At 36.7% G+C, this 10,563-nt stretch overlaps 1 pseudogene; it reads left to right on the top strand.

Annotated features, from left to right (window-relative positions):
- The first annotated feature begins 366 nt into the window (after positions 1 to 366).
- LOC115834932 lies at positions 367 to 419 on the top strand (annotated as a pseudogene).
- The last annotated feature ends 10,144 nt before the right edge of the window (positions 420 to 10,563 follow it).

Below are 10,563 nucleotides of genomic sequence, written 5' to 3' on the forward strand. Positions count from 1 at the left end.
CGGACAGATCATCCAGACAAAAGTCAACAAAGAAGCATTGGAAATGAACTACAATCTATACCAAATGGACCTAATTGACATTTACAGACAATTTTTCCAACCGCTACAGAATACCCATTTTTTTCCCACAAATACATGGAACATTTTCCAGGATAGACCATAGGTTAGGTCACAAAATAAGTTTCAAGAAATTCAAAAAGGTCAAAATCATATCAAGTATCTTTTATGACTGCAATGGTATAAAACTAGATATTAAAAACAAGAAGAACTTGAAACCATATAGACACATGGAAATTAAACAACAAGTTCCTGAACAATTAATGGGTCAATGAAGAAATCAAGATGGAAATGTTAAAATATATTAATAAGTGTTACAGCTCTTTTAGAATCTGTCTAGTGAACTTTCTAGTGAGAAACCCTCCAATATAAAAATAAATGGATAAATAATTTTGAAAATAAAAATACTTTAAAACAAATGAAAATGAAAATACAACATACAAAAATATATGGCATATGGTAAAATCAGTAGTAAGAGGAAGGTTTATAGCTATAAACAACTACATCAAAAAAGTAAAAAGATTTCGAATAAAAAATCTCGTGATGCACCTGACAGAACCAGCAAAGCAAGAACAAGTCCATCCCAGAATTAGTAAAAAATCAAAATCAAAATCAAAAAATAAAAGGAAAGAAATAATAAATTTCCAATAAGAAATAAAGTGAAGAATAAGAAAATACAAAAGATCAATGAAACAAAAGATTTTTTTTCTGAAAAGATAAACAATATTGGTAAATTTACCTACAATAACCAAGAAAAAAAGAGAAGGCCTAAATAAATTTAATAAAAAACAAAAAAAAGATATGACAACTGATACCACAGAAATGCAAAAAAAATCATTAGAAAGTATTATGAACAAATATACACCCCATAATGGAAAAACCTAGCATGGGATAAATTACTGGACACAAAGAACCTACCAAGATTGAACTACGAAGAAAGAGAAAACCCAAACAGACTAATAATAAGTAATGAGATCAAAGCAGTAATACCCATTAAAAGAAAAACCAGATGGCTTCACTGCTAAATTCTGTCAAGCATTGAAAGAATAACTAACACAATTCTACCTAAACTGTTCCAAAATTTGAAAAGGAAGAAATTATTCCAAACTCATTCTATGAGGCAGAATTACACTGATGCCAAAAACACACAAGGACACAACAAAAAGAGAAAACTACAGGCTAATATCCCTGATGAACATAGATGTATACCTTCATCAATATAGTAGCAAACTGAATACAAAAACATGATAAAAAGATCATTTATCATGATCAAGTGGGATTCATCCCAGGGATGCAAGGATATTTCAACATAGGCAAATCAATAAATGTGGTCTATCACATTAACAGAACGAAGGACAAAAACCGTATAATCATCTCAATAGGTGCTGAAAAAAATTTGACAAAATTCAACATTCCTTTGTGATAAAAATTCTCAAGAAAATGAGGAAAAAACGTACCTCAAACAATAAACACCATTTATGACAAGCACACTGCCAACATTATGCTGAATGGTGAAAAATTAAAGCCTTTCCTCTAAGATCCAAAAAGAGAAAATCATCTTCATTTTTATCACTTTTATTCAGTACAGTACTAGAAGTTCTAGCCAGAGCATTTAGGCAACAGAAATAAATAAAGGGCATCCAAATTGGAAAATATGTTGTTATCTTTGTTCACATATGACATATTATATTTAGAAAAATCTAAAAACTCCACTGAAGTACTATTATAACTTATAGAGAACTTCAGCAAAGTTACAGGATGCAAAATGAGCATATAAAATTTCAGTAGCACTTATATATGACAACAGTGAACAATCTAGAAAAGAAATTAGGAAAGCAATCACAATACAATAGCTACAGAAATGATGCCTATGAGTAAATTAACCAAAGAAGTAAAAAATCTTTACAAGGAAAACTGTAAAACAGTGAAGAAAGAAATTGAAGAGAACATAAACAAATGGAAATATATCCCAGCTCATGATTGGAAGAATTAATATTGTTGAAATGTTTAAACTACCCAAAGTTATCTACAGATTCAGTGAAATCTCTATCAAAATACCAATGACATTCTTCACAGAAATAGAACAAAAAAATCCTAGACTTCATACACAACCACAAAATACCCCAAATACGCAAAGCAATCTTGAGCAAAAAGAAGAAAGCTGGTGGCATCACACTACTTGACTTGAAAATATGCTGAAAAGCTATAGTAACCCAAATAGCATATTACTGGCATAAGAACAGACACATGGATTCATGGAACAGAATAGAGAACCTAAATAGAAACTCACACATTTACAACCAATTCATTTTTGAAAATAGTGCCTAGAATATACACTGGGGAAAGGACAGTTTTTTAAATAAAAGGTGCTGAGAATATTGGATAACCATATACAAAAATCAAATTATAATGAATTAAAGACTCTAATGTGTGATGTGAAACAATGAAACTACTAAAATAAAATATTAAGAAAACACTTCAGGTCATCGGTCTGGCAAAGATTATTTGGGTTAGACTCAAAAACATGGGCAACCAAAGCAAAATCAGACACATGGGATTAAATCAAGCTCAAAAGTTTCCACACAGCTAAGAAAATTATTAATAAAGTGAAGTGACAACCAATGGAATGGGGAAAAACATTTTCAAACTATCCATCCCAAAAGGGTTTAATAATCAGAATATATAAAGAACTCAAATGACTCAATAGCAAAAAAAAAAAACCACCCACAAATAATTGAATTTAAAGATGAACAAAACACCTGAGTGATGAAATAATCTGTACAACAAACCCCCATGACACACGTTTACCTATGTAACAAAACTGCACACCCTGCACTTGTGCCCTTGAAATTAAAATGAAAGTTATACATAAAAATGGACACAATATCTGAATAGACATTTCTCAAAAGGCATATAAATGGTCTTTTTAATGAAAAAATAAACCTCAGCATTGCTAATCACCAGGAAAATGTAAATCAAAACTACAATGAGATATCCTTTCACCCCAGTTAAAATGGCTTTTACCTAAAGACGGAAATTAACAGATGCTGGCAAGGGTGTAGAGAAAGGGGAGTGCTCATATACTGTTCGTGGGAATGTAAATTAGTACAGCCACCAAGGAAAACAGTCTGGATGCTACTCAAAACAGTAAAAATAAAACTATTTCAGATGGGAGCCAAGATGGCCGAATAGGAACAGCTCCGGTCTACAGCTCCCAGTGTGAGCAATGCAGAAGACAGGTGATTTCTGCATTTCCAACTGAGGTACTGGGTTCATATTACTGGGGAATGCCAGACAGTAGGTGCAGGACACTGGGTGCAGCGCACCATGCACGAGCCGAAGCAGGGTGAGGCATCACCTCACCCGGGAAGTGCAAGGGGTCAGGGAATTCCCTTTCCTAGTCAAAGAAAGGGGTGACAGGTGGCACCTGGAAAATCAGGTAACTCCCACGCTAATACTGTGTTTTTCCAATGGGCTTAAAAAACGGCACACCAGGAGATTATATCCCACACCTGGCTTGGAGGGTCATATGTCCATGGAGTCTTGCTCACTGCTAGCACAGCAGTCAGAGATCAAACTGCAAGGTGGCAGCCAGGCTGGGGAGGGGTGCCTGACATTGCCAAGTTAGTTGTTTGATTAGGTAAACAAAGCGGCTGGGAAGCTCGAACTGGGTGGGGCCCACCACAGCTCAAGGAGGCCTGCCTGCCTCTGTAGGCTCCACCACTGGGGGCAGGGCACAGCAGTAACCTCTGCAGACTTAAATGTCCCTCTCTGACAGCTTTGAAGAGAGTAGTGGTTCTCCCAGCACGGCGCTTGAGATCTGAGAACGGGAAGACTGCCTCCTCAAGCAGGTCCCTGACCCCCAAGTAGCCTAATTGGGAGTCACCCCCCAGTAGGGGTGGATTGACACCTCACACGGCCCGGTACTCCTCTGAGACAAAACTTCCAGAGGAATGATCAGGCAGCAGCATTTGGGGTTCACCAAAATCTGCTGCTCTGCAGCCACCGCTGCTGATACCCAGGCAAACAGGGTCTGCAGTGGACCTCTAGCAAACTCCAACAGACCTGCAGCTGACAGTCCTGTCTGTTAGAAGGAAAACTAAGAAGCAGAAAGGACATCCACACCAAAAACCGATCTGTACGTCGCCATCATCAAAGACCAAAGGTAGATAAAACCACAAAGATGGGAAAAAACAGAGCAGAAAAAATGGAAACTCTAAAAATCAGAGCACCTCTACTCCTCCAAAGGAACACAGCTCCTCACCAGCAACACAACAAAGCTGGATGGAGAATGACTTTGAAGAGTTGAGAGAAGAAGGCTTCCGACGATCAAACTACTCCAAGCTACAGGAGGAAATTCGAACCAATGGCAAAGAAGTTAAAAGCTTTGAAAAAAAATTAGATGAATGGATAACTAGAATAACCAATGCAGAGAAGTCCTTAAAGGACCTGATGGAGCTGAAAACCAAGACAAGAAAGCTAAGTGACAAATGCAGAAGACTCAGTAGCTGATGCAATCAACTGGAAGAAAGGGTATCAGTGATGGAAGACAAAATGAATGAAATGAAGTGAGAAGAGAAGTTTAGAGAAAAAAGAATAAAAGGAAATGAGCAAAGCTTCCAAGAAATATGGGACTATGTGAAAAGACCAAATCTACATCTGATTGGCATACCTGAAAGTGATGGGGAGAATGGAACCAAGTTGGAAAACACTGTGCAGGATATTATCCAGGAGAACTTTCTCCATCTAGCAAGGCAGGCCAACATTCAAATTCAGGAAATAGAGAGAAAGGCACAAATATACTCCTCAAGAAGAGCAACTCCAAGACACTTAATTGTCAGATTCACCAAAGTTGAAATGAAGGAAAAAATGTTAAGGGCAGCCAGAGAGAAAGGTCGGGTTGCCCACAAATGGAAGCCCATCAGACTAACAGCTGATCTCTCAGCAGAAACTCTACAAGCCAGAAGAGAGTGGGGACCAATATTCAACATTCTTAAAGAATTTTCAACCCAGAATTTCATATCCAGCCAAACTAAGCTTCATAAGTGAAAGAGAAATTAAATACTTTACAGACAAGCAAATGCTGAGATATTTTGTCACCACCAGGCCTGCCCTACAAGAGCTCCTGAAGGAAGCACTAAACATGGAAAGGAACAACCAGTACCAGCCACTGAAAAAACATGCCAAATTGTAAAGACCATCAAGGCTAGGAAGAAACTGCATCAACTAACGAGCAAAATAACCAGCTAACATCCTAATGACAGGATCAAATTCACACATAACAATATTAACTTTAAATGTAAATGGGCTAAATGCTCCAATTAAAAGACACAGACTGGCAAATTGGATAAAGAGTCAAGACCCATCAGTGTGCTCTATTCAGGAAACCCATCTCAGGTGCAGGGACACACATAGGCTCAAAATAAAGGGATGGAGGAAGATCTACCAAGCAAATGGAAAACAAAAAAAGGCAGGGGTTGCAATCCTAGTCTCTGATAAAACAGACTTTAAACCCACAAAGATCAAAAGAGACAAAGAAGACCATTACATAATGGTAAAGGGATCAATTCAACAAGAAGAGCTAACTATCCTAAATATCTATGCACCCAATACAGGAGCACTCAGATTCATAAAGCAAGTCCTTAGTAACCTACAAAGAGACTTAGACTCCAACACAATAATAATGGGAGACTTTAACACCCCACTGTCAACATTAGACAGATCAATGAGACAGAAAGTTAACAAGGAAACCCAGGAATTGAACTCAGCTCTGCACCAAGTGGACCTAATAGACATCTACAGAACTCTCAACCCCAAATCAACAGAATATACATTCTTTTCAGCACCACACCACACCTACTCCAAAACTGACCACATACCTGGAAGTAAAGCATTCCTCAGCAAATGAAAAAGAACAGAAATTATAACAAACTGTCTCTCAGACCACAGTGCAACCAAACTAGAACTCAGGATTAAGAAACTCACTCAAAACCACTCAACTACATGGAAACTGAACAACCTGCTCCTGAATGATTACTGGGTACAAAAAGAAATGAAGGCAGAAATAAAGATGTTCTTTGAAATGAATGAGAATAAAGACAAAACATACTAGAATCTCCGGGATACATTCAAAGCAGTGTATAGAGGGAAATTTATAGCACTAAAGGCCCACAAGAGAAAGCTAGAAAGATCTAAAATTGACACCCTAACATCACAATTAAAAGAACTAGAAAAGCAAGAGCAAATACATTCAAAAGCTAGCAGAAGTCAAGAAATAACCATGATCAGAGCAGAACTAAAGGAAATAGAGACACAAAAAACCCTTCAAAAAAGTAATGAATCCAGGAGCTGGTGTTTTGAAAAGATCAACAAAATCAATAGACTGCTAGGAAGACTAATAAAGAAGAAAAGAGAGAAGAATCAAATAGATGCAATAAAAAAATGATAAAGGGTATATCACCACTGATCCCACAGAAATACAAACTACCATCAGAGAATACTACAAACACCTCTAAACAAAAAAACTAGAAAATCTAGAAGAAATGGATAAATTCCTCGACACATACATCCTTCCAAGACTAAACCAGGAAGAAGTTGAATCTCTGAATAGACCAATAACAGGCTCTGAAATTGAGGCAATAATCAATAGCTTACCAACCAAAAAAGGTCCAGGACCAGAAGGATTCACAGCCGAATTCTACCAGAGGTACAAAGAGGAGCTGGTACCATTCCTTCTGAAACTATTCCAATCAATAGAAAAACAGGGAATCCTCCCTAACTCATTTTATGAGGCCAGCATCATCCTGATACCAAAGCCTGGCAGAAAGACAACCAAAAAAGAGAATTTGAGACCAATATCCTTGATGAACATCAATGCAAAAATCCTCAATAAAATACTGGCAAACCAAATCCAGCAGCACATCATAAAGCTTATCCACCATGATCAAGTGGGCTTCATCCCTGGGGTCCAAGGCTGGTTCAAAATATGCAAATCAATAAATGTAATCCAGCATATAAACAGAACCAAAAACAAAAACCACATGATTATCTCCTTACATGCAGAAAAGGTCTTTGACAAAATTCAACAACATTCATGCTAAAAACTCTCAATAAATTAGGTATTGATGGGATGTATATCAAAATAATGAGAGCTATCTATGACAAACCCACAGCCAATATAATACTGAATGGGCAAAAAGTGGAAGCATTCCCTTTGAAAACCAGCACAAGACAGGGATGCCCTCTCTCACCACTCCTATTCAACATAGTGTTGGAAGTTCTGGCCAGGGCAATCAGGCAGGGGAAGGAAATAAAGAGTATTCAATTAGGAAAAGAGGAAGTCAAATTGTCCCTGTTTGCAGATGACATGATTGTATGTCTGGAAAACCCTATCATCTCAACCCAAAATCTCCTCAAGCTGATAAGCAACTTCAGCAAAGTCTCAGGATACAAAATCAATGTACAAAAATCACAAGCATTCTTATACACTAATAACAGACAAACAGAGAGCCAAATCATGAGTGAACTCCCATTCACAATTGCTTCAAAAGGAATAAAATACCTAGGAATCCAACTGACAAGGGATGTGAAGGACCTCTTCAAGGAGAACTACAAACCACTGCTCAATGAAATAAAAGAAGATACAAACAAATGGAAGAACATTCCATGCTCATGGGTAGGAAGAATCAATATCGTGAAAATAGCCATACTGCCAAAGGTAATTTATAGATTCAATGCGGTCCCCATCAAGCTACCAATGACTTTCTTCACAGAATTGGAAAAAATTACTTTAAAGTTCATATGGAACCAAAACAGAGCCTGCATCACCAAGTCAATCCTAAGCCAAAAGAACAAAGCTGGAGGCATCACACTACCTGACTTCAAACTATACTACAAGGCTACAGTAACCAAAACAGCATGGCACTGGTACCAAAACAGAGATATACACCAATGGAACAGAACAGAGCCCTCAGAAATAATGCCGCATATCTACAACTATCTGATTTTTGACAAACCTGACAAAAACAAGCAATGGGGAAAGGATTCCCTATTTAATAAATGGTGCTGGGAAAACTGGATAGCCATATGTAGAAAGCTGAAACTGGATCCCTTCCTTACACCTTATACAAAAATTAATTCAAGATGGATTAAAGACTTAAATGTTAGACCTAAAACCATAAAAATCCTAGAAGAAAACCTAGGCAATACCATTCCAGACATAGGCATGGGCAAGGACTTCATGTCTAAAACACCAAAAGCAATGGCAACAAAAGCCAAAATTGGCAAATAGGACCTAATTAAACTAAAGAGCTTCTGCACAGCAAAAGAAACTACCATCAGAGTGAACAGGGAACGTACAGAATGGGAGAAAATTTTTGCAACCTACTCATCTGACAAACGGCTAGTATCCAGAATCTACAATGAACTCAAACAAATTTACAAGAAATAAACAAACAACCCCATCAAAAAGTGGGTGAAGGATATGAACAGACATTTCTCAAAAGAAGACATTTATGCAGCCAAAAAACACATGCAAAAATGTTCATCACCACTGGCCATCAGAGAAATGCAAATCAAAACCACAATGAGATACCATCTCACACCAGTTAGAATGGCGATCATTAAAAAGTCAGGAAACAACAGGTGCTGGAGAGGATGTGGTGAAATAGGAACACTTTTACACTGTTGGTGGGACTGTAAACTAGTTCAACCATTGTGGAAGTCAGTGTGGTGATTCCTCAGGGATCTAAAACTAGAAATACCATTTGACCCAGCCATCCCATTACTGGGTATATACCCAGAGGACTATAAATCATGCTGCTATAAAGACACATGCACACGTATGTTTATAGCAGCACTATTGACAATAGCAAAGACTTGGAACCAACCCAAATGTTCAACAACGATAGACTGGATTAAGAAAATGTGGCACATATACACCATGGAATACTATGCAGCCATAAAAATTGATGAGTTCATGTCCTTTGTAGGTACATGGATGAAGCTGGAAACCATCATTCTCAGCAAACTATTGCAAGGACAAAAAAACAAACACCACATGTACTCATTCATAGGTGGGAATTGAACAGTGAGAACACATGGACACAGAAAGGGGAACGTCACACACCGGGGACTGTTGTGGGGTGGGGGGAGGGGGGAGGGATAGCATTAGGAGATACACTTAATGCTAAATGACGAGTTAATGGGTGCAGCACAGCAAAATGGCACATGGATACATATGTAACAAACCTGCACATTGTGCACACGTACCCTAAAACTTAAAGTATAATAATAACAAAATTAAAAAAAAAACTATTTCATGATTCAGCAATTTCACTGCCATATATATATATATATATATATCCATATATATATATATATATCCATATATATATATATATCCATGGATATATATATTAGATCCTATATATGTGATTCAGCAATTTTGCTGCCATATATATATGATATATATCATATATATGGCAGCGAAATGGATATCTGTATGATATATATGGATATCTATATGATATATATGGATATCTATATGATATATATGGATATATATGATATATATGGATATATGTATATATATGATATATATATTGATACATATGATATATATGGATATGTATATGATATATATATGGATATATATATTCTGTCATGCATAAGATATATATATATATGGCAGCAAAATTGCTGAATCATATATATATCCCAAAGAAAGGAAATCAGTATATTGCAGAGATATCTGTATTTCTATGTTTATTGCAGCTATATTCACAATAGCCAAGACAGAGTATCTACCTAAGTATCCATCAATGGGTGAACAGATAAAGCAAATGTGGTAGATATCCAGAGCCATTAAAAAAAATGAAATCCTGCCATATGCAGCAATATGGATGGGATTGGAAGATGTTAAGTGAAATAAGCCAGACACAGAAAGAATAATACCACATGTTCTCAATCATAAGTGAGCGCTAAAAAGTTGGATCCCATGGAGTAGTTCCAGAGGCTGGGAAGGGTAATGGCCAGGGATAGAAGAAAGGCTAGTTAGTGCATGCAAAAATACAGCTAGATGGAAGAAATAAAGCCTAAGGTTTGATAGTACAGTAGGGCAACTTTAATTAACAATAATTTGTTGTGTAGTGCAAAATTTCTGGAAGAGAGGAATCGGAATGTTCCCTACACATAAAATGCTAATCTCCCAATTGCCTGCTTTAATCATTATATTATATGCATGTATCAATATCACATGTACCCCCTAAATATGTAAAACTATTTAAAAAACTATTTAAAAAAATCCACAACGAGATTATCTTACACCTGTTAAAGTAGCTTTTATCAAAAAAGACAAAAGATAAATGGTGGCAAGCATGGAGACAAAAGTGAACCCTTACACAGTTGTTGTTAATGTAAATTAGCACAGCCATTATGGAAGTAGTATGGAGGGTCCATCAAAAATTAAACAATTAAAAATTAAAATTAAACTACCATATGATCTAG

The sequence above is a fragment of the Nomascus leucogenys genome, chromosome 4 (assembly GCF_006542625.1).
Source record: "Nomascus leucogenys isolate Asia chromosome 4, Asia_NLE_v1, whole genome shotgun sequence".
Lineage (NCBI taxonomy): Eukaryota > Metazoa > Chordata > Mammalia > Primates > Hylobatidae > Nomascus > Nomascus leucogenys.